The 23,755-nt window shown below is 38.0% G+C and overlaps 1 long non-coding RNA gene across 1 annotated transcript; it reads left to right on the top strand.

The window, feature by feature from the left end:
• The first annotated feature begins 323 nt into the window (after window positions 1–323).
• LOC135156329 (uncharacterized) lies at window positions 324–10,771 on the top strand. Its single transcript, XR_010295434.1, has 3 exons — window positions 324–635; window positions 5,984–6,160; window positions 10,659–10,771. It is a non-coding gene; the product is annotated as an uncharacterized LOC135156329 (long non-coding RNA).
• The last annotated feature ends 12,984 nt before the right edge of the window (window positions 10,772–23,755 follow it).

Here is a 23,755-nt window from a genome sequence, read left to right as displayed (position 1 = left end):
AGAAAATTTATGTTAAAAAGAACTCCGAAACAGCGGTTATATCAGTCGTTTTGAGGATATACTTGGACATGTACATGTTGGGCAATTTAGGTTGCAATAGGGTTTGGTCGTCCATGGTTACATGTACCATACCAAAGCTGTGATACATTTACATGTAGGCCAAAAAATGAATGAATTATTTTCCAGTTCTCTACAATAGAGTCATGTTTCACGATACAACTGTATTCCAAGGCAGTGAGATCATCACTTTTGATTACAGTTTTATGCAAACTATTGCTGTAATCTCCAACACATGCTGTTCCGCGCGGACAGCTAGGCAATAATCAATATGTCTGTTATAACAGACACTAAACACTGTGCACTGATCCGATAATGCTATTGTGCTCTGCAGTTTTCCATTCATTCATTGGTGTTCTGAGAAGGCCAGCCTTAGTTTTGTTTATATTGTCAACATGGTGTGTGCAGGTTCTTGGGCCATTGTAAAAGTACAAACCGCAACCACCCACTATAGAATAATGCAGTATTAATATGTCGTCGATGATGGTACTATAGGGGTGTAAGTGTGGAAAATTAGTAGACTGATAATGGAATATTCATGAACTTTCAATACTGGTACCTTACGTACAGGAAAACAGGTATGTGTACATTTAGGCCTACATCCCTTATTTTGCCCCAGTAATGCTCACAAGAGTCCTACAATATAAAAAATTGGTCTGGAAAATCCTCATTGCAGGTTTGGGCAGTAATTTGCGAAAAACTAGCACCCCAAAAATTAAAAAGAAATGCTACATGTAATATAAATGATAATAATAATTAATTAATGTCAAATTTGTCCTAGGGTAGCCACTTAAGTCTGAAAACTGAACATTTCTCCAAGTGGGCCCTGCTTTAAACATGATTATGTGATTATTACCCCGGCTTCAGCACGGCTACCTTGATTGGGCGCTCAGGCATTTCTTCCTACTGGGTACCCATTCACCTTGAGCACCTGGGTTGAGTGCAGCACAATATTGGTAAATTTCTTGCTGAAAATTGTATGTACATGTAGGCTCTCACCCGTACCCACAATTTATAGGGAGTTTTCTTCCTACAATGTTGTATTGTTAATAGCAATAAATTGAGGCCAGTATTGCATTTAAATTTATTTTACAGGCGTTAAAGAAAATTACAATGTTTCAACTTACCCCGCGTTCCAACTAGTAACCCCGATCTCCCCTATACATGTATATAAAATCCAATTATTATTATTATTTACAAATTATTGACATTAAAAGATATTCTGTGTCCCATTTTATAATAAAGGTTGTGATAACAAATTTGCAATTTAACAGTTTCAACTTTCAAGCTACTGTAATCCTTCAATATGATTGGCTGACAGTAATATAGAATATTATTAAAGTTAATTATGAAACGGGACCCTGGCTGGAGGGGGCAAAGGAAGCGCAACTGCTTCAAATTGGTAACATTATATAGGATGAGTCAGGCCTACATTAAATGTTGGTTTACATCGGGTAAACATCTTTTAAATCCATCTCAATTCACCTCAAAGAGGTAAACATCCATCCCTGTGGTAATACTTACGCAAATGGTTCAGTGATTAGTGACATTTTTCCACAGATTTGCTTCCGCTCCATTGCCTGCTAAAACATGCGCCCCAATTTCAGTTGGTTGTCAGCCAAGTTGTACATGTACTTCGTACACTTTCAATGGGAGCGATGGTTTGTACAGCTTCTTTTTGAAAATTTGTTAGATGTATCTGTCCATGTGTCAAGAACAAACTTTTACCCTAGCCTTTTGACTTTGCTCTATTCCTCGTCAAGCGGTGGTCGAGACGAGACTAGCAGCCGACGAAGAGAACTGGCGATACCCGAGTGAGCGCGAGAGCGTTTGAAATCTGGTGAAGACGTGAATATATGAATTATTCATGACAATGCTTATGCGGTCGATGCGCCAATTCGCACCGTCTCTGTCGATGACATCATGGGACCGGGTCTCTGATCTGTGTTCAGATCAGTGGACCGGCTTCGTTCGCTTCTGTGGCACAGGGTCACACCGGGTTCATTAATGCGAGCAATACGCACGATGATTGGCCGCTACGTCTCGGGTAGCGATTCGGAAACAATAGTTAACATAGAAATCCAAATCAGGTTCCTAATAGGCCCCTGTGACTGAGCTCGAAATCCTCGCACTCACTCGGCTTTCTGCGAATAGTCTTTTTTCCAGTCGGTAGGTATATTACAACAGACACAGGGCCTTGTTTTAATAAAAGCACCGTTTACCTGGTAATCGATGAAGTGTACTTGTTGGCCAAGAATGTTACCACTTCCTCTATCAATATTTGCAGGTGAGATTTCACAGAATGCATTCTGATAACCCCCTCATCAAAAGGAGGATGTAATACAGTTTCCAGGATACACACATACCTTGGAGTAGCCCCCCCCCCCACCAAGTCCTCTGCAAGGAAGTGAAGTTGAACTTGTATCATGATTAGTCTGCAGGCATAGACCCTTGTTTTTCGCATACTGTGCATAATGCAGAGTCTGAAGTTGTGAGACTAGATTCACTTTGTACTGTGGCTGGCTCTTATATGACACAGACATATAAATAAAAAGAGTTTGGCATTCTGAATGTAGTTTTTACTCTAGACGTTTGTATGTATATAATTGGTTAAAGTGTCAAATTTGAGTCTGTGCTTGCAGACTATATAGTAATGATGATAGGGTTGAATATATATATTTTGCCCTGTATTACATGCATGTGTACAACTACAAGTATAGAGACAGTGATTTTCCGTTTAAAAAAATGGCCTTTTCCATTTCTGAAAATCTTTCCGTTTCAACTCGATCTAAAAATAGAAATTCCGTTTTGTCACTGAAAATGTACACAGCAAAAACCTGAATTCCGTTTTGCAAAGGGGAATTCCATGAATTTTTACATGAAAAGTATAAGAACCAAACAGAATTTCTGTTTTGTTTTTACCGTACCGGTATAACGGAAAATCACTGTCCCACATTATTCAAGGGCATGGCATGTGTACTGATTCACAGCACTTGCAAATTTTGGGCTGATCAGACCATGTGGCCTCAATTCACAAAGGCGGTTAAACCCATTGTTTATGCAGATTTCCTGTATGAATTACGCTTATTTATTACGTATATTAAGAAATGTCCAATGCTGATGCGCGCTTTTGTCACAGTACGCCAAATTGACACGTGTTGCCATGGTTAAGTACGCTATTAATCATGAGTCCACTGTTTGAAGAGTGGACTCATTACATGTAATTCAAAACAGTGGACTCATGAATAAAATAGCGTGGATAACCACAGCAACAGGCGTCAGTTTGGAGCACTGTGACAAAAGCGCGCAATAGCATTGGACATTTTTTAATATACGCGGTAAATGAAAAACCACCTTTGCAAATTTGGGCCTATATCCATGATCAGACCAAACTGTTGACCTTGCTACCATAAAGGCCTACATGTATATTTCCAACTAAATTGCAAATTGAAAACCCACATCCCATGTTTAATCAAAACATCACATTCAATATTTTGTTAATTACATTTATAATATGACCTTTTGGAAAGTGTATCGTGGGAAGGTAAACAATAATTGATTGTGTTCCCACATGTATTATTACTCTACCCTTGACTGACTACACAAATTACATTCATTGTGATATTGTGGTTTGGTTTTTAGATTGCCACATTGTACATTGATGAAGGCCTATGTTTTCTATAGAAATCCACAAACCATACTTTTTTTTAACGATGTACATACTGTATATGTACATTTATGTATAAAAGGCCTATGTACATTTATGGCCCTCAGTCAGTACATTTTTGTTACCGGTATTAAAAATGACAAGCAGAAAATGTTTCTTCTGCCAATATTTTCAATATTCCTACTTTCCTGCCAGACAATGAAGTTCAATTTGATTATAAAAACACAGAAGTTGGCCTGTCCATATAATGAGTTTCACAGGTGATACGACATTTGCTCCTGCGATAATTGCTCAGGGCTTAATTTCGATGTAGGGTTTGGGTAATAGGGTTGCAATGGGGTTTCATGTATAAAGGTTTGTTAGGTTTAGGGTAGGGTTTATAAACCCATGGTTGAAGTTGGTCATTCGATTAGTGTGAGGAATTTTGTCATGGAACCGTTTCCAAGGCTTGCTTCAAAGTGTCACTCTCTCTTCCCAATACTTCCACTGCCAAAGCATAATCTGCTGTGCAAACCCTTCACTCGAGGCAAGGGTCTAAATGTGCAGCCTACTCATGCCTTGTGTACTGAAGGCCCTCTGAAACAGCAAGTTTTGTATGTGCTAGTCTTTGCGTGGAGACACACTTGCTGATCAAAGTTTCAATCAGGGTCTGTGCCTGGCTGCCTGCAGACTAGCCAAAGCAGGCCTTTGATTTTTAAAGAGTGAAAAGCGTCCAACAGAATGAAGGCCGAGGCAGGGAATTTTTTTTCTTTTTTTCCGGGGCTACTTTTGAGCTCACCAGCCCGAGTTTGCCACATTGTATTAGAGTTTACATTGGACCCTATGTGAATTTCAGTGGTTCTTTTTAAGTTTTCCAGGGCTCTGTAGGCCCCCCCCCCCCCCCGTGTAATTTTTTCCCTTGGCCAAGGGTCAACTTGGTTGTAAACTACTTGTAATCTCAATTTTCAAGATTAACTTTATTGGTTGGCGGGAATGGGGTGGTGTTGTCTGAAAAGTTTTGATTTTGCAGGGGGTAGTGGTTGTGGATTGGGACTGGCATTGCAAGCACAGACATGTACATGTAATGTAGTTATACTTGTACACGTACTGTAGATCCGAAATTCAGGCCTTTTTGTTGCATTCTTTTCCGATTTCCCTCTCTCTCTTTCCGACTACCTTAACCCTGTATTATTTTTCTCTTCATTTCATTTTATCAAAGGGGAGCTATATGTAGGGCACATGTCTCCTATAGGCCTAAATGCACATTCAACTACGCCACAGTATTGGCAGGAGTTTGACAGGCCTGTGCCATGACCTGATGGCTACCGTGTGACATGCTGCAGGCGGCTTGGCCGATGCCTTGCTGCAAGGCCTGGTGCCTGCTTGACTGACCCCTCCTGTATAATTCAGGTGTACATATCACGGGCTACTGGTCATGTGATCCGCCCTTGTCCGTTCCCCCCTGACATGAACGTTATGATAATGTCTTTATCTCCTCCACTGCGTCTCGGTTTGCAGCACTTTATTCTAATCCGTCGTTAGTGCCGCCGTGCCAGTTCAACCTTCATTATCACTATCAAATGATTTAAAGAATATTTCACGATATTGTATATTTTGGAAAGCACTAAAATTATGTATTTTTTGTCATCATCTTCGCATATGTTCAAGCTGTATGTTTTTATGGAATGTGAAAATATAAATCAAATCAAAATAGAAATATTGTGATTGATGTTTTGATATATTCAAGAGTGTTTGAAAATCTCTGTATAAAATGAGTGATGCTACTATGCCTATGCCGCCTGGGTGTGATTTGTTGAATCACAAGATTCGACAAGGTGACGAGCTGCTATTGGAATTGCATGTATTTCTACAAGATACATGTACATGTACAAAGTTAAACTTTTTCATTCGTTTTTCAGTTGGCAGTCTCTATGGAGACATACATGTATAATTATGTTTATTTGTCTTCATTCTTAATAAAAGTGCAAGTACCACCCCCTCCTTTTCCCTCCCATTCTCCTTTCTCTTCTCCCTCTACTCCCCTCCCTCTCTCCTCTCAACACCCTCCCATCATCCCCCCCCCCCGCAAAGCATTGCTCCCGTCAAATTGACAGCAATTTTGATTGTTATCGAACAGGAACAGCTCTGCCAGTTGCTGATTATTTGTTTGAAATATTGAAATTACAAAAAAAAAATCTTGTTTACCACTTTTATCCTAATTATGCCCACTGTTGCTAATCACTAAATTAGTGTCTTTTTCCTCATTTTAACCATGTGCAGATTTATGGCTTCTCTGATCATCCTCCTCCCTTCCTGATATTAAAGCATCTCAAGTCCATCCTCCAAGACCTGACTGGAGGTAGGCTTCTTCCAGAGTTCACCTTCAGTTTTTAAGTATCCTGTGTATCTGTTGGCTCGCTGGGGTCAATCAGGAGCGAACACACTTTCTCAATTGAGGTAAGTTGGGTGAATTCGATGGCAGCATTCCCAACATGCCACAGAAATTGAAATGCGAATGTTTCTTTCTTCAGATTGGCTGTGTGTTCAATCAGGAGTGGGATTGATTTCAGCAAAGATTTAGGCCTACATGTACTCTGTATTCAATGATAATTGAAGCAGATCTGCTTTATGTAGGACAGTTTGGTCAATCCAGTTGATGGATATTTATTATTTGTGATCAAATTTTCCTACAGTTTTACATGTACCTCTATTATTAAAATGGTTTCATTAAAAATCTTAAAACTCCAAAGTTAGAATTATTTGATACTAAATGTCAGTGTCAAGCCAAAGGGTATTCAACAAATCGAATAAGTACATTATTCTTCTTTTAAAAAATGAAAAAAAAAAGTATTTTGCTTCCATACAATATAAAAGAGAATATGACCCCTGTTACATCTGAAAGTTTCCTACCCGAGACCAGACCGAGTCCACTTGCAACCTTGACTGGATTATTGGTGGATTAGCTTCGCGAACGGACCGAGTCCGAAATGTGGTCTGTTTACATCACAGCGTTCATTCCCTCCCCTATCGGTATGGTTTCGAGCGGTATCCGATTGCTGACACCAAAGGGCGCTCTCGATCTAGGCTCTGAATAATTTGCGCGCGCTATTCGGCTAATTGAAGCTGTTTACATTTCGTTACACTCGTCGGCTGCTAGCTCGCCATTTGGTTATGATCGGATAGCGTACGTTAGTTGTTGATTATGATCGACTTGAAAAGGATACGTTTAAAATGCTTCCTTCTTTCCACTAAAATCAAAGACTTTATCAATCACAATTCACATGTCGCATGCCGCAAAACATTCGAAGAACGACGGGGCTAGGGAGGGGATAGCGCACGCTATGACGTAATTTGACAGCTGGCGAACGGACCGAGATAGGTTCGAAAGCTTGTGTGCGTTTACATCTACGAATCGGTGGACCGGGGCCGGCCCGATACCTACCCGAGACTACCTCTGGATGTGGTCTCGGGTAGGTTCGCTAAAAGGTGGCCCGAGGTAGGTTTGGGATGTTTACATCTGATTTCTTTCCGACCCGAGGTAGGCCCCGGGCCGGCCCGAGGTAGGGAATCTCTCAGATGTAACAGGGGTCAAAGTCTGTTCTAGATTGCTCTGTCACTATTGAATGCCTGTGATTGTCTTACAAAAGTATGAATAGAATTTAAACACAGACAAACATGCATTTTTCACCTGTCAATGTCTTTGATATTAGGTTTATGTGTGAACATGGGACATGATGCATATTATTTCATGTTGTATGATGTACATTTGTAGGCACTTTATGCACATGCACATGTACATTTCTCTAGTATACTTGAATGTTTAATTTATCTGTTATTTTCACCCACTATCCCTCTTTTCAATTTTTTGTGATTTCATGTATTCCTTCTTCCCCTTCCTTTCACTTCGTTCTTTTCCTCTTTTCTCTCAGGACTCGCATTCTCTCATACATGTAGTTCTGTTTATTGTCTGTATGCGATTCGGTTGGTTGAATTAGGGTGAATCGTTGGCTATGACTTGTCTGTGAACCCAATAATACAAGACTTGATTTGATTACTTGGCTAAGTTTAATATGGACATTACATTCATGTACATGTAGGTCAGCTAGGGTGTTGCCATTATATTCATTGGCTTTTTACCGAGAGAGACAACGTCTTCCTCTTCCATTGTTCGCCTTCCGATGCATTTATCTTCTAATAAATTGCGTCTACTGGACAAATTATGAAATGATCAACCTCTTTGCATGTAATTGACTCCCATTTTAACAGAGTCAAATCATTTCAGAAAGGCATGCATGTTTTTTTTTTGGGGGGGGATGGGGACGAAGGGGGGATCAGATCATCGCCATGTACATGTATGCCTAATCTTTATTTTGTCCCCATCATCATTCACCCCCTTTCACTTTTTTGGATCCCTTTCAAAAAAGTTTACAACTCCCTCTTGAAAATTGCCAATTTGTCTTCCGCCAACTCGTCCAGTGACCACGTGGTCTACTTTCATTTGGTCTAATGCCATTCCATCCATCAACATTTCGTCTAGCAACCATTTGGTCCAATCATCACTTCATCTAATCACCATTTCGTCTATGACAATTTCGTCGCATACATTGTAACCATTTGGTCTAATATCTATTAAATTTTCATTCATTTTGCACAATTAATTGTCCAATTATTAAAACCAAATGGTTTATGGACTAAATATCTATTAGACCAACTGGTTATTATAAGAAATGGGGAGTGGACGAATTGGCAATTAGACCATGTGTATAGTACATGTATGAACTGATGGTAGACCACAAATTGGCATTAGACGAATTGGAAATAAACCCTCTCTCTTTTGTTTTCTTTTTACAATTCATCTCAGCTTTAGGCCCTGTACTTGATCCATACTCTTTCGCTGTCTGTTCAGGAATCATTCATTGTAGGCCTACATTGACGTTCCACAGTCCACCCCCCCCCCCCTCCCAAAACAAATTCTTTAAAACTGACCTGATTTTTTTTGTGTCATACTGTATACATAGATAGGCCTTTAATGATAACCTGGAAAATCTAACTTTTTAAACTGGAGGGAAAGTGGATGTGGACTGGCAAATAAACAATTCTCCTTGGTCTTTAATTTTACAAATGCCCCCCCCCCCATTATTTTTTTCTTTTATCCTTTTAATCGAGGTATTTATTCACATCACATGGACATATATATATATACAAACAATTTAAAAAAAATCAATTCACTTCAATAATGCAATAATTTTTTGAATATCACATTTTTTCAAAATTCCGAACTTGCTTTTTTGTTTACATAAACTTTCTAAATAAATAATCATAGTAAGCTTGAATTCAATCCATAAAGAATTCGCATCATATCTTTTTCCTTTGAATATGCTTTTTATGTAATTTCGATAAATAACAAATTGAGCAATAACACAAAATAAATTACACATAACATTGCTGGAACTTTGCAGATCATAACCTATGATTAATGTTTTGTCATCTATAGAAATAGTAATCTTGAAAATATAAAATACCAACCTTTCTATAATTTTCCAAAAAAATCGAACATATTTACAATACAGTATGAAATGAAAAGTGGTATCAACTTCTCCGCAAATGTTACATGAGTTGTTTTCTACTACATGCCACTTAAATAAATTGTCTCTTGAGGGTAAAATCTTGTTCAAAAATTTAAAACTAAATTGTCTAATTCTATTATCCACAATTAAATGCAACTTAAAATAAAATACATGGTTCCAACTAAAGGAAACTGGTAATGAAAAAAGATTAGACCAAAAAGAAACAATGCCTGGTTCTTCCGATACCTCCGAACATAATAAAGAATATATCTTTCTTGTTGGTAAATAATCTAGAGTTATTTGTTCTCCACTTTTTAATGAAATTAAGATTCGTTCACTTTTTTTTAATTCGAGTGGATAATTTTCCTTTATAAACAACTTATTCAACCAATAAACAGGAAAAGACTTGTTTAATTTAGCATATTCTAAATCAAATAAAAGCTGAGAAGAATAGACAGATTTATTTAAAATATTTGGTGCTAACCACTGACAATTTCTTATAACATCTTTAACCCTAATTATACCTGCATGCTTCCATTTCTCAAATACCAACATACGTTTATTAAAAGTAATATTGCTGTTATTCCAAATGATTTCATTTTCAATGTTTTTTACTCCAAATATACCAATATATCTTAACTTAGACCAGCTACAAAAAAATTATACCTATTCTCCATGCCTACATACAATACTTTACTCACATTCAATACAGAACAATTTTAGCCTAAACTGCACAGTGAACAAGGTCAAAGCAAGGTCTGTTTACATTGTACATTGTAAATTTGCTCTTTGACAAAAATGTTGTTTGAAGATGAGAAGGGCGATGGGCCATTTACACTTGACATACAGTATCGGTAGTACTGTACATTATACGTGTACATGTCATAGGTGTGCAACTTACCTCTAGCAACATTCCCAAAGCACAGCAATGGCAACATCATAGGATAACTTGTTCAAACTGATTGAGTCATGTCCGTCCATACGATGTGAAATAGAATTCATCTAAAACCACAAATTCATCGAAACTGTTGTTCCGTCTGCCCTCTGGCCTCCTTGCTTCAATCAAAGATTTCATTTCTCAAGAGATGGCATTAAAGTTTGGAATTGAAACTTGATTCGAGATCAAACCGAAACCGTGGTTTCTTTTATGACTGATGTTCTCAGAATCCCGATCTATGAGTAAAGTCAATTTGCTCATTGTGAGGCCCATCCCCATCAGCCCAAGATTTTCTTCTGGACAGTAAAACTACAAAAATGTAGATGTGACAGCAGACTGTATGCATGTATTCTTTTGATTCATCTCGGCTAGATTTCAATGAGCATTCCCTACTTGATCTTTCCATCATCTGAGGTTTTACAGTGTATGTTCTATCTTATATTTATCATAGAAACTATGCTTCTCAGCCAATCAAAATCAAGGAAAGTTGTCGGTTCTTGGGAGACGAAATCTTTTATTTGATTCCTGAATCAACTTGGAGTTCTTTTTGTGCGAATAATGCATTATTTGGTGAGTTATATGTACACTGTACCAGTCAAATATACATTTGCAAACTGTGGAGATGAAGGCCAATGTGGCTGTTTGGACAGGATAATTTGTAACTGTTTTACCATTTTTCATTTGGTCCAATGCCAATTTGTCTAATTGCCATCTCGTCAACTATCATTTGGTCTACCATCAGTTTGTCCAATATCCACATGGTCTAATTACCATTTTGTCCACTCACCATTTCGTCTCATAACCAATTGGTCCAATGGCCATAATAGTCCATACCATTTGGTCTAATTAGGCTACATGTAAGTGTTAATTGGGCAAAATGAATGAAAATAAAACAAATATTAGACCAACTGGTGATGAGACGAAATGGTCACAGACGAACTGGTGAGTAGACGAAGTGATGATTGGACCAAATGGTTATTGGACCAAATGGTTGTTAGACGAAATGTTGATGGACGAAATGGCATTGGACATGAATTAGACCATGTGGTGAGTTGACGAATTGGCAATTTACCGTTTGAAATTTATATCATTGCCTGTCGGGCAAAATGCGGCAGACAGTGTGTATTACTACCGAGAAAAGAAGAATGTAATCCTAAAACAAAGCCATCTGCTCGCATCTCTATAAGGAATGATAATGGTATAGAATTGCTCCCTCTGGCACCTTTTAAGATATTCCATGTGTTTTGTAGGAAACAAACTTCATTTCAGGAAGGAGTGACTGACTTCTGATGGTATTTTAGTCTACAACGGAATAGGCCATAATACTGTAGAAATGTACGTAGGCCTACACATTGAGGGATATTCACCTTGTAGGCTAATTACGTGCACAGTTCAGCTTCAAGGAGAAAGCTTGACCTTGGTGACTTCTTCATGAATGGTGACATTTAACTTGATAGGGAACTACTGAGTTGAATGTCCGAGACGCTGAGGAGGTCTGTGGATATTTATTTGTGGGTGTGTTCATGTTTCAAATTGTTTTCTTTTAAAGCTTTAAATAATCTTAAATCAAAACACATTGGCCTAAGTTTGGAAGTAGGCTGTGCATTTTCTGAAAAAAAATCTGAATTTCCATCACATAATTGCATTTTTTATATAATGGGTACATCACTTAAACATTTTTTATCCATCTACATCATACATGTAGCATGAGTACAATTTTTTTTCCTGTTGTGTAGATGGTCCTCATGACTCATCCACTGATCCACAGTGTAGGCCTATTTATATATTTGTCTTTCTTTTCAGTAATTCAATCTTGGTCTGGACATTTTATCTTTTATAACTGGTCCATCAAGTCATACTTATTTTCCAAAGAGGAAAGGGGGTGTCAGATTCTTGAAGAGAAAGGAAAGGTTTTGGTTGGTGGCAAGGTCCTCTGTGAGGTGAGGTCAGTTTCTTCGATGGAGGGACAGAGAAGAAATTGTGAATCATCGACAATTCAACAGGGTTGGGGAAGTCCTATCCTCGGCTTCGCTACACTGTAGGCCTATGTCTTTTGTACTTTTATGATTTACATGTAGATGAAAGGGGGTATTAAAGGCAGAATGCTGTATTTCTTTTCAGAAATGTCCACTGTCTCAACACCATGAAAAAGGTTGGCTCAGAGTTTTCATATTATTTTGGGCTACCATTGACAGGTGCAGATGCAGGGAGTGGCGGAAGGTGCGGGAACACATTATAAAATTTGAAATTAAAGTATAAATAACGGTGAACCCTGTAGAATGCCTTCATTGCGCACCCCGTAAAATGAGTGGTATGACCTTTTTGTTTGGCGCTTGTCTTGGTTTCGGGAGACGAAATGTCCTTCATTTTTAATTTTTTTTTTTTATTAAGTTTTTTTTTTTTTTTTTTCCTTGTCAAATTTTCCCTACATATTTGCACCCGATACAAGTTCGACTCTGCATGGATACGTACTAGATTGATGAACTAACTCCTCATGCCCAGCAACAACAAAATTTGATAGAAAGGAGGCCTACCACTATTGGCTATCCATTCCTTTGTTTTTAAATTAGACCAGAGTTCCGAATCCTGGCCCAATATAGAGTTCTTTCTTTGGATATCATGATGTTGCCATCTTTCTGTAGGCATGGGTTGGACTCCTTTCCTCTAATCATTGTCCTCTTCCTTTCATCATCATCATCTTGATAATGAGGAAGAGGATGGGTATCTGGAAAGCATCCTGATAATCAGAGTGACAGCTCAGGAAGGGACCAAGATCAATCACTTACCCTTCAGCTCAGCCGAAAGCTGGATGCTTTATAGCCATAGGACTACATACATGTACATCCAAATGATCTAGGCCATTTTTTTTTTTTTTTTAATTTCGGGGGCTACATTTCACAACCTATAGTACTACCTATTTTCACATGTTTTAGTATAAAATTGAGATTTTTGAGAATTATTTTGATACATGTACATGTAGCTCCCCTGCCGACATCCAAATCAAGAACAGTTACAGAGTCAATTTTTGAAGGATTTTACCTCAACTGGTTTTTACTGTATCATCAAAAATGTCTTCAACAACTCTATTCTTTATTAAATACCTGTTTGTGTTTATTTTTCGGTTTTTTTTTTATAAGAAATGGATGAGGTGCATTTCATCCATGATTTTTTTTTCTTTTTACATTATATTGGAGATGTAAGGCAGTAATAAAGGGATGGTCCGGGCTGAAAATATCTACATAGAGTAGAATTCACTGAGCAAAATGCCGAAAATTTCATCAAAATTGGATAACAAATAATAAAGTTAATGAACTTAAGCAATATTTTGTGAAAACAGTCGTCATGAATATTTATTAGGTGGGCTGATGATGTCACATCCCCACTTTCCGTTTTCTTATGTTATTACATAAAGTCATTTTTTTTTTCATTATTTCATACTTGTGTGAATAATATGTCTCCCTTATTTTATAATGAAATAAGTTGCAACAATAAATATCTGTTGCACTAAATCAGTTGTCAATACATATTTTCTAGTTCTTGGAAGAAAAACTTTGAATGAACCTAATTTCATATAATATAATCAATACAAAAGATCAAGTGGGGATGTGACATCATCAGCCCACCTAATGAATATTCATGACGACTGTTTTCACAAAATACTGCTATACATGTGTACTTTAAAATTCAATAACTTTGTTATTTGTTATCCGATTTTTATGAAATTTTCGGCATTTTGCTCAGTGAATTCTACTCTATTTATTAAGCTTTAAATAATTTCAGCCCGGACCATCCCTTTAAAGGCAGGAATAGACCATGTTGAGCTTTTGAAATGTTGGTATAAATGCATACATATGCGCAGTAATCTGTTTATGTTTAAAGCATGAGGCAAGCAGTACTGTTCTCGACCAGAACATTCCGTTACTTCAATAATTTGTGACTCACAGCATTTCTTTTTTGTGTGGCTTCACAAGGCATTTCAGGCTTCCCAACGACAGTAGTATATTAGATTACTCTTTAGAATGTAACTGAATCATTCTGTCCTATTTTGCGTTCGCTGATTCTATCAAAGGCCACTGATTGGCTAAATCTGTTTGTTCGATTGTCAGGGAATTGGCTTGCCTCGAAGACTTGGAGTGATGTCATTTTGATTTCCCATTCAAGGCACTTCCCTTTTACTCTGACCAGCAGCATGTACATTGTAGGCCCCTATTTACATTGAATGTTGGCCTATCCCTTTCGTATTTAAACTTTAAAGCAAGGCTCGACATTAGCGGTGGCCCGGTGGCCCGGGGCCACCAGTAATTCACCTCGGGCAACCATTATTAAAAAAATATTAAGTTTTGGTGGCCCGAATCGGGCAACCAATAATTTTCAGAATAGCGCAATTTTTCTCCCCATTTTGCACGCATTTATCAACTTTCTACAGTTCAAATTGCAAGCCTGTTCGTCATGCGCCCTTTTTGTTGATCTACACACAAACACACACACAAAGTTGGCTTACCGCTATAGCATTAAGTAGCTTTTATCCAGCCGGCCGCGCTGGCCGGCTGGCGTGAGCTTTGCATGCTTGAAGCAGCTGTGCGTTAGCAGCCTATTCAGACTCAGGGAGTTGTAATACGAAATGTTGCTGCTAAGAAATCTTCCACAGAACTGTGAAAATCCAAGTCAAAGTCACATTTTACACCAATGAAATGCCCTTCGAAAGACCTTTTTGCTAAAATCTGGTGTATCCTGATTATTTGCAAGCATTAAAAAGAGGAATCATGACCTCTCTTTTGACTCAAAAAGACCGATTTCCAAATGAAAATAATACACATAAAAACACATAGGTGAGTACATCACAGTCCCACATGTGCATTTGTATGTATGTTGTTACTTGGTTTCTTTCGAAGCCGTGTCTTTTCCGGTCTTTTCTAGCCAAAAATAGACAGTTACTTTCTTTCTTGTTTATAAATGACTTCTTAAACAACTCTTGAGAAAGCAAATACTTTGGGAAGGCATTTCATTAATATGAAATGTTAATTTTTCCAACATTTTGGCAAATTTAGGGAAGGAATTTTCTCACACTTTTTTTTTGCCGTTTTATTTTATTTTTTTTTTTTTTACAGTGGTTAAACCATTTATTCATTTTTAATGTTTTTCTTTATATTTTTCGGGCCACCAAACTTTAATATCGGGCCACCAAAAAAAATAATTTGAAGGTTTTGGTGGCCCGAACGGGCCACCACCAAAAAAAGTTAATGTGGAGCCTTGTTTAAAGGCTTAAAAAGATGTGAAATCTGGATCAAAACTGTGTGAAAATTCTCTGCGAGCATTCATCCTCCTATACTCTGCAGGGTGCTACATAACTTCTTAGAAACGTTGCCCGGTCGGGCTAGTAAATTTTTAAATAGTTGGAATATACTTGCCCAAACATCTACATGTATCTCACTTGCCCGAAAGAATCCTTTAAAAAAAAGTTTTTCCTCTTCAAAAGAAAATTTTGCGGTTTTATATGACCTTTTTCTCTCTTTTGACATGAACTACCTTGTTATTGCATTTCTTTTTCCAAAGTTATTTTATCTTGCCTGCCATGACCAAAATTAGGGTCAATATTATATCATATCGACCCTAATTTTGGTCATTCTACTGTGAGAATTTTGCTTTCTACTGTGTGAATTTGCTTGCCCAATTTGGGCAAGTAGTTTTGGTCTTTTATACTTCAAAACACTTGCCCGACTCTAACCTTTACTTGCCCTGGGCAATCGGGCGAGTGCTTACATGTACATGTATGTAGCACCCTGCTCTGTTAGAGCAAGGATATTTAAACCCCCTTGGTCAGAGCATGGACCTACTAAGGGTGTGTTTATGCTTCCATTGCGAGGACAGAATCAGCGTTTTTCAAACGTCGATTCAAAACGCCGATCATAAACGTGGTTCTGGGAGTGCTGTTTATGCTTGACTTTTCAGAGGGGAAATCACGATCTCCAGCTGGCTTTGCATCGTAATTTTCGTTGAGCAGGAAAGCGAGGTCAAATTGGGCGCGCCTTTTTTCGAAAGTTTTTTTTTCCGAGTGTTGTTATTACGTGGAGGTAACATATGTGACCATGGAGCAATGCGACTGTATTTGCCCGCGGATTTTCATCTCACCGGAAGCATGTACCTCCTGTTTTTGTCTCACCTGCATAGCAGAGTGAGACTATAGGCGCCGCTTTTCCGACGGCGGCGGCGGCGGCGGCGACGGCGGCGTCAACACCAAATCTTAACCTGAGGTTAAGTTTTTGAAATGACAGCATAACTTAGAAAGTATATGGACCTAGTTCATGAAACTTGGCCATAAGGTTAATCAAGTATTACTGAACATCCTGCCTGAGTTTCATGTCACATGACCAAGGTCAAAGGTCATTTAGGGTCAATGAACTTAGACCATGTTGGGGGAATCAACATCAAAATCTTAACCTAAGGTTAAGTTTTTGAAATGTCATCATAACTTAGAAAATATATGGACCTAGTTCATGAAACTTATACATAAGGTTAATCAAGTATCACTGAACATCCTGCATGAGTTTCACGTCACATGACCAAGGTCAAAGGTCATTTAGGGTCAATGAACTTTGGCCGAATTGGGGGTATCTGTTGAATTACCATCATAACTTTGAAAGTTTATGGATCTGATTCATGAAACTTGGACATAATAGTAATCAAGTATTACTGAACATCCTGTGCAAGTTTCAGGTCACATGATCAAGGTCAAAGGTCATTTAGGGTCAATGAACTTTGGCCAAATTGGGGTATTTGTTGAATTACAGCCATAAATTTGAAAGTGTGTTGGTCTAGTTCATAAAACTTGGACATAATAGTAATCAAGTATCACTGAACATCCTGTGCGAGTTTCAGGTCACATGATCAAGGTCAAAGGTCATGTAAGGTCAAAGAACTTTGGCCACGTTGGGGGTATTTGTTGAATTGCCATCATATCTCTATAAGTGTATTGGTCTAGTTCATAAAACGTGGAAATAAGAGTAACCAAGTATCACTGAACATCTTGTGCGAGTTATAGTAGTTTTCAAAATCAGCACTGCTGCTATATTGAATCGCGTGATGCAGGTGAGACGGCCAGAGGCATTCCACTTGTTTTTACAAAGGTTTCATCTTTAGTTTTGATATCCTAAAATTAAGCAGTCGGCCCCTCTCTTTCCAAATGAATGTACATTAAGGTCAATACAGTTTTATTCCAAGGAGTCTTTGTTGGCCAGCTAGTGCTAAATGTTTATTGAGGCTGGGGAAAATTTAAAAGAAACCGATTGCAGTTCATCCAGGCTCGTATGTACATGTACGTAGGGGATGACAAATGAGCGGATTGGAGTGGTGTGTATAGATTGTCTTTCATGGTTTAATGCCTGAATTGATGGTATTCGCTGACAATGATATGGCCCATCCCACTAATTGGGTGTTTGGCTGGGAGGTGTCCATTTGATAGCCACATCTCAGCCCTGATTAATGTGGAATTGATGCGCTGGTGGTGGATTAGGATGGTGGATGAGGGTGTAATGCTACCTCCCCCCCCCCCCCCCCCCTTGGTTGGTCTCTATACGTGCACATTGCATTGCAATGAGGACCTTGCAAGCTAGTGATATACGGTGTAGACCTACATGGCAGTGTACTACCCTTTACATCCCTAAAATGTGAATCTACAATGTACCTCACCTCCTCTCCCCCCCCCCCCCCCCCACCACCACCCTGTCCTTTAAAGGAGAATGAAATCTTTGGAACAAGATAGCTTGTGTGAAAACAGAAAAATCAAAGAAACAGATCAACGAAAGTTTGAGAAAAATCGGACAAATAATGAGAAAATTATGAGCATTTGAATATTGCAATAATGCTATATGGAGATCGCCAAATTGGCAATGCGACAAAGATGTGTGATGTCACTTGTGAACAACTCTCCCCATTACTTTTAATAGTATATATTTCACTTTTTTAAATTGCCTCTTTTATCACATCTATCAGTAGATCATGTGTTCTTTCTATAGGAGGGCATGTAATACAGATTTTTAAAGAATACATCATGGATAAAGAGTTTGTATTACCACAAGAAAAAGCAGAAAGAGACATTTTGAGGGCTTTGTTGCTTGAATGAAGCTATACATACATGCAGCTCCATGGTTTTGAGTGTCATCACAGATCACAGAGGATCTGCTTGCATATATTCAATTGGTGTGATGTACACAAAATATTGACCATCATAATAATTCAAACAGGGAAATGTAGGCCTTCATTTATTTACGGTTCTGATTTCATTATTTACAATGTACATGTACTGTACATGTAGTATTCTGATTTTTTTTTTTGGGGGGGGGGGGGGGGGGTTAGCGGACAGAAATGAAATTAGAAAAAAAGAAGATGTATCAGTATCAGAGTTGCATGAATTGAAAATGGGACAAACAACATACAGTACATAACAGGTGTACATGTATGGATATCAAGAAAAAACTGAACATCTGGAATTGATATTTTCCCCCAAAATGTGAAAGTGATTTCGAATAAGAAAGAAAGAACTTCAAATGAAAAAGATACATGCAGACAACATTTCTGACATACAGTACATCTATGAATGAAATCATATGTAGAGTTGAAAAGTTCACTGCTTTGCATGCTCATGTAGGTGGTCTTATATTTGATCAGCGATGATCAGTCTTTTCACACTAGTATTTAGATTTCTGGTTTCATGGGATGTAACAGCAATGCAGGGTGCTACATAAGCACTTGTCCGATTGCCCGGGGCAAGTAAAAGTTAGAATCGGGCAAGTGTTAGAATAAGCAAAATTCTCACAGTAGAATGACCAAAATTAGGGTCGATATATGATATTGACCGTAATTTTGGTCATGGCAGGCAAGGTAAAATCACTTTGGAAAAAGAAATGCAATAACAAGGTACACGTAGATCAGTTCATGTCAAAAGAGAGAAAAAAGGTCAATGGTTTATAAAACCGCAAAACTTTCTTTTGAAGAGGTAAAACTTTTTTTAAGAATTATTTTTCGGGCAAGTGAAATATATTTTGGGGCAAGTACATGTATATTCCAACTATTTAAAAATTTATTTGCCCGACCGGGCAAGTGCTTCTAAAAAGTTATGTAGCACCCTGCAATGTGAAAGGGTTTTGTGGCTTTGTATTCATTGAATTGATGGGATAGGGGTGGGTTCACATCGAGGGATTTTGATACCCCATTCCTTATTCACCCTCAAAATGTCTGGATTGAATGCAAAGAAAAGTACAGGTTGGCAATAAAAATGCGTTCATGAATTCAGAAGTATAGTCCATTATTTTTTACGAGTGCAGCAAGGAATTAGTGCAGTATACCGTCATAGCCCATTTAAGTCAGGGCAGTACTAGCCTGCATGCATGTGTGAAGCAATTCCTTTGACTGCAGAAAATCACATAGACCCCATTCTCATTACCACCCTAAAACTAGTTTACTGGAAACTAGTTTATGAGAACGCTCGAAGCGGTCTTGGAAGCGATCATTTCAAACCAGTTCGGAAAACCACATCACGATGTAGTTTTCAAGATCTTTCCCTTGTTGAACTGGTTTTAGCGTAAGTGAGGACGAACCGTTCTTTGTGAAGCAATCTATGCACATTTCAAGCGCGCTTCTCCACACACTGTGTGTACTATATCGACGTTACGGTTTCAAATTTCACACGAAACGTGTCACCCCCACTGAGAGCGTTCCCATAGCAACAAGGCCACTTTACATGAAGTGGTTTTGAAAACCACTTTCGGCTGATCAAATGGGAACGCTAGCAAAGCAATCTTCCTGTTTCCTGAACCGATATCCAGTATAAAACTAGTTTTAGAAAGTATAATGAGAACGGTGTCCTAGTTTGAGAATCCTGTTCATGATGTGGCTTCCGTACATGTACTGTACATGTAGATCCACACCATATAAGTTAAAATCATTTCAAAATGTTGAATTGTGCTCTATATATAATGTAATTTCAACATTTTTCAAAGGTCATGAACCATCCAACAATCCCATTAATTACACGTCTGAAAAGTCCCCTGTTGTGAGAGGGCTCCCCCAGTCCGGCCCCCTAGCTAACCGTCGTGCACTGATTCTACTCAAAGACTCTTCTCTTGACTCATTCCACCTCTATTACTCGGAACTGTCAAGCACAATTCAAACCAATGCCATGTTCACAATCCTCACAAATAATCTTTCTTTTAATGATCAGGTGAGTTCTTCTCAAAGCAGAGCCAATCATACTAAAGGATTTTGGTAACCTAAAGGGATGGTCCGGGCTGGAAATATTTATATCTCAATAAATAGAGTAAAATTCAAAATTTTTCTACCAAGAACTACATGTAAAACAAAGTTCTGGATTGACAACTGATTAAAGAGCATTAGTTATTAATAATTGCCGCAACTTATTTCATCATAATGGAGACACATCATTTACACAGTATGTATGAAAAAATGAAGCATTTATGATTTCATGTAATAACATAAATCATAATAAAAAGGAAGGTGGGGATGTGACATCATCAGCCCACCTATTGAATATTCATGACGATGTGCATATAATTGTTTTCACGAGTTTAATTTGATAAACTTCAAAATTCAATAACTTTGTTATTACTTATTTGTTATCCAATTTTGATGAATTTTTCAGCATTGTGCTCTGTGAATTTTACTCTATCTATTGAGTTATAAATATCTCCAGCCTGGAGCATCCCTGTAATAATCAGGTGAGTTTTTCACGAATCAGAGTCAATCGATTGATGTAAGGATTTCGGTAACTTAAAATCAAAGACCTTTGTTTCATGAAATGCTCTCCAAGAGCTGCGGATCTTCATTACCATATAAACAATCTTTATATGACAGTGTATATAATATATTCACACTGGCTACCAATGCCTGAAAAGGGGTCATATGGGCACATTCTCATACCCCTTTCATAACCCCAATTATGCGGCTAATAGCAGCATAATTTGGTCGTAAAATCAGAGGAGGACCAGAGTTATCCGCATTATTTTGATGCTGCAATTATCCGCATAATAGCGGCATCGGGACCAGATTTTGACTTTATGAACGCATTTCCAAATAATGCGGATAATTGCCATGGTGCGGTCTCAAGGTCACCCTTTTCCAACACAACCGCATCGGAGGGGGCGTGTGCAGTTGTCATGACGATTATCCAACTTTTTCAGGACGGGCGCTCGTAAAAATAGTGCGGATTATTTTCGGAGTTTGTGAACGCAATTTTTATTGAATTATCCACATTACTCTTAGGCGGCTAATTGGAGGATGGGTTTATGAAAGGGGTATCACACAAGACTGATGATGTTACAAGTAAATACCCGTAGACCCTATTCAGATTGGTTTTGAACTAATCATTTCTTACGTGTATATTTCCAGTGTTATGGAATAGAGCAACAGACTTCTAAGTTATATGAACTGTAAATCTCACCCATCCGAATGAAAAACATACTCTACATGTATTTATGAAACAGAGCTGGTACATGCACATGTGAACCAGGGGGGGGGGAATTATATTTGGGCTCAGGGCGATTTTTGCCACAGAAATGCTCAAAATAGCCCTGGAAAAAATGGGGAAAAAAAGAGCCCCCAAAATTCTCCATTCACTGTAATTTCAATTGGTTGTGTAAAGTAGCCCGCAAAAATATATAACAAATAACTTTTTTGCCTAATGTGAACATAGCCAATGATGATTAAAACATGAATGCACCCTCAGCTCATTAGAGCCTTTCCTCAGCATTATTCCCTCGATGTCCCATCTTTGAAAGCGGGTAAAGAATGGAAACGTCAGATCCTTATCAGAACGCAGACGCCTATCTTCCTGCCATAACTAGCTATTGACCGTCTATGAAATAACCCCCATACCCTTTACATGTTAAAGCCAAAGGGTTGTTGAGACCCTCTAATGTGAAATATTTTTTTTATTTTTATGGGTTATTTTTTACCACATTGGGGCGATAGCTGAATTTTGGGGGCTTGTTTGTGCAACAAGCAGGTATGCTGTGAAAGCATTTCTCATTCTGTTTTATGTCCTAAAAAATAAACAGATTTTCTTATAAAATGTTCTTGAATATTGTTTTGTGGTAGATCTTGGAGCAACTTTAGAAAAGATGTTTGCAAGAAAGGCATTTGATTTGGGGAATTTTAGGGGCGGGTCAGGCTATTGTAAGGGTGAAATCGGCTGTTGCCCTATTATTTCCTACATTATATATGCTGATGTTGACCCCGCCAAATAATCAGAACATCAGCATTATAATTTAATCTTTATATGATGAGCTTGTGAACTTACATGTACATGTATCGTGAGAGCTGGCATGGGGAGCATTTCATGAAAAAAATTTAACTCACACTTTTTGTTACAAGCTACTGAAATCCTTGCATCTGATTGGCTCAGAGCAAAATAGAAATTTTGTCAGTAAGAGTCACTGACAAGATGCTTCATGAATTGCTATTCCAGGGCCCGTCCTACAAAGAGATACGATCGATCCGATCAATCTCAACTCTATGGAAATCCATCTATAAGCCTACCATATTTTTTCTACAGGAATTTTGCACAATCTCCTGTATAGTAAACAAGGAAAATCACACTGAATCTTCAAGAGAATGATGAATGTATGAAATATACATTATTTTTTGGAAAATATTTTGAACAAATTGCATTTTAGATGTTGACATTGCTGGCCGTCCATAGTTGTGATTGATCGGATCAATCACAACTCTTTGTAAGACGGGGCCAAAAGCTCCACACTTGATCTGGATCAGATGATACTGCAGGGCCCCGTCCTACCAAGAGTTACGATTGATCCAATCAATCGTAACTCTATGGAAATCCATCAGTGTCATAATCTTTTCTATAGGAAATTTGCACTTTGTAAACAAAGAGAAGCACAGTGAATTTCAAGAAAACAATGAATGCATGAATATACATCATAGTTCGAAAATATTTTGAACAAACATGAATAATGCATGTTGATGTTGCTGGCCGTCCATAGTTGCGATCGTAACTCTTTGTAAGATGGGGCCCAGGTCAAGATGCTGCATTTCATTTTATTATCATGAATGATACAATGGCCTACCTGAATAGGAATGAAATTTCATCTGATCAAGCTCTGGTTATTTTTTTATCCATCCTCCGTTCTCTATATTAGTGTCTGAATAGTTGCCAATAAAATCGCCACTGATACATGTAGGTACTACAGGTAGGCATAATAGTCATCTTTAAAGGGGAATCCAACCCAAATAAAAACTTGCTTTTATAGGAAAAAGGAAAATCAGACACGTTGATATGTGAAAATTTGATCTATATCGGACAAACAATAAGAAAGTTATGATTTTTTTAGAGTTGTGAATATTGGTAATCACTATACCCATGGATACTTCAAATTGGCCGCACATGTGATGTCATAGTGATGTAAGGCAAGGACTACTCTTCCATGTACTCCAATACATAATTTGGCCAAAATGACATTTTTTCAAAAGTTTTACTTAAAATTAAACTTGTCTTTCATGAGGAGATAAAACAATATA

The sequence above is a fragment of the Lytechinus pictus genome, chromosome 13, assembly GCF_037042905.1.
Source record: "Lytechinus pictus isolate F3 Inbred chromosome 13, Lp3.0, whole genome shotgun sequence".
Classification (NCBI taxonomy): Eukaryota; Metazoa; Echinodermata; class Echinoidea; order Temnopleuroida; family Toxopneustidae; genus Lytechinus; species Lytechinus pictus.
Note: the sequence above shows the minus strand (reverse complement) of the source record. Positions and strands in the feature narration are given on the sequence as shown.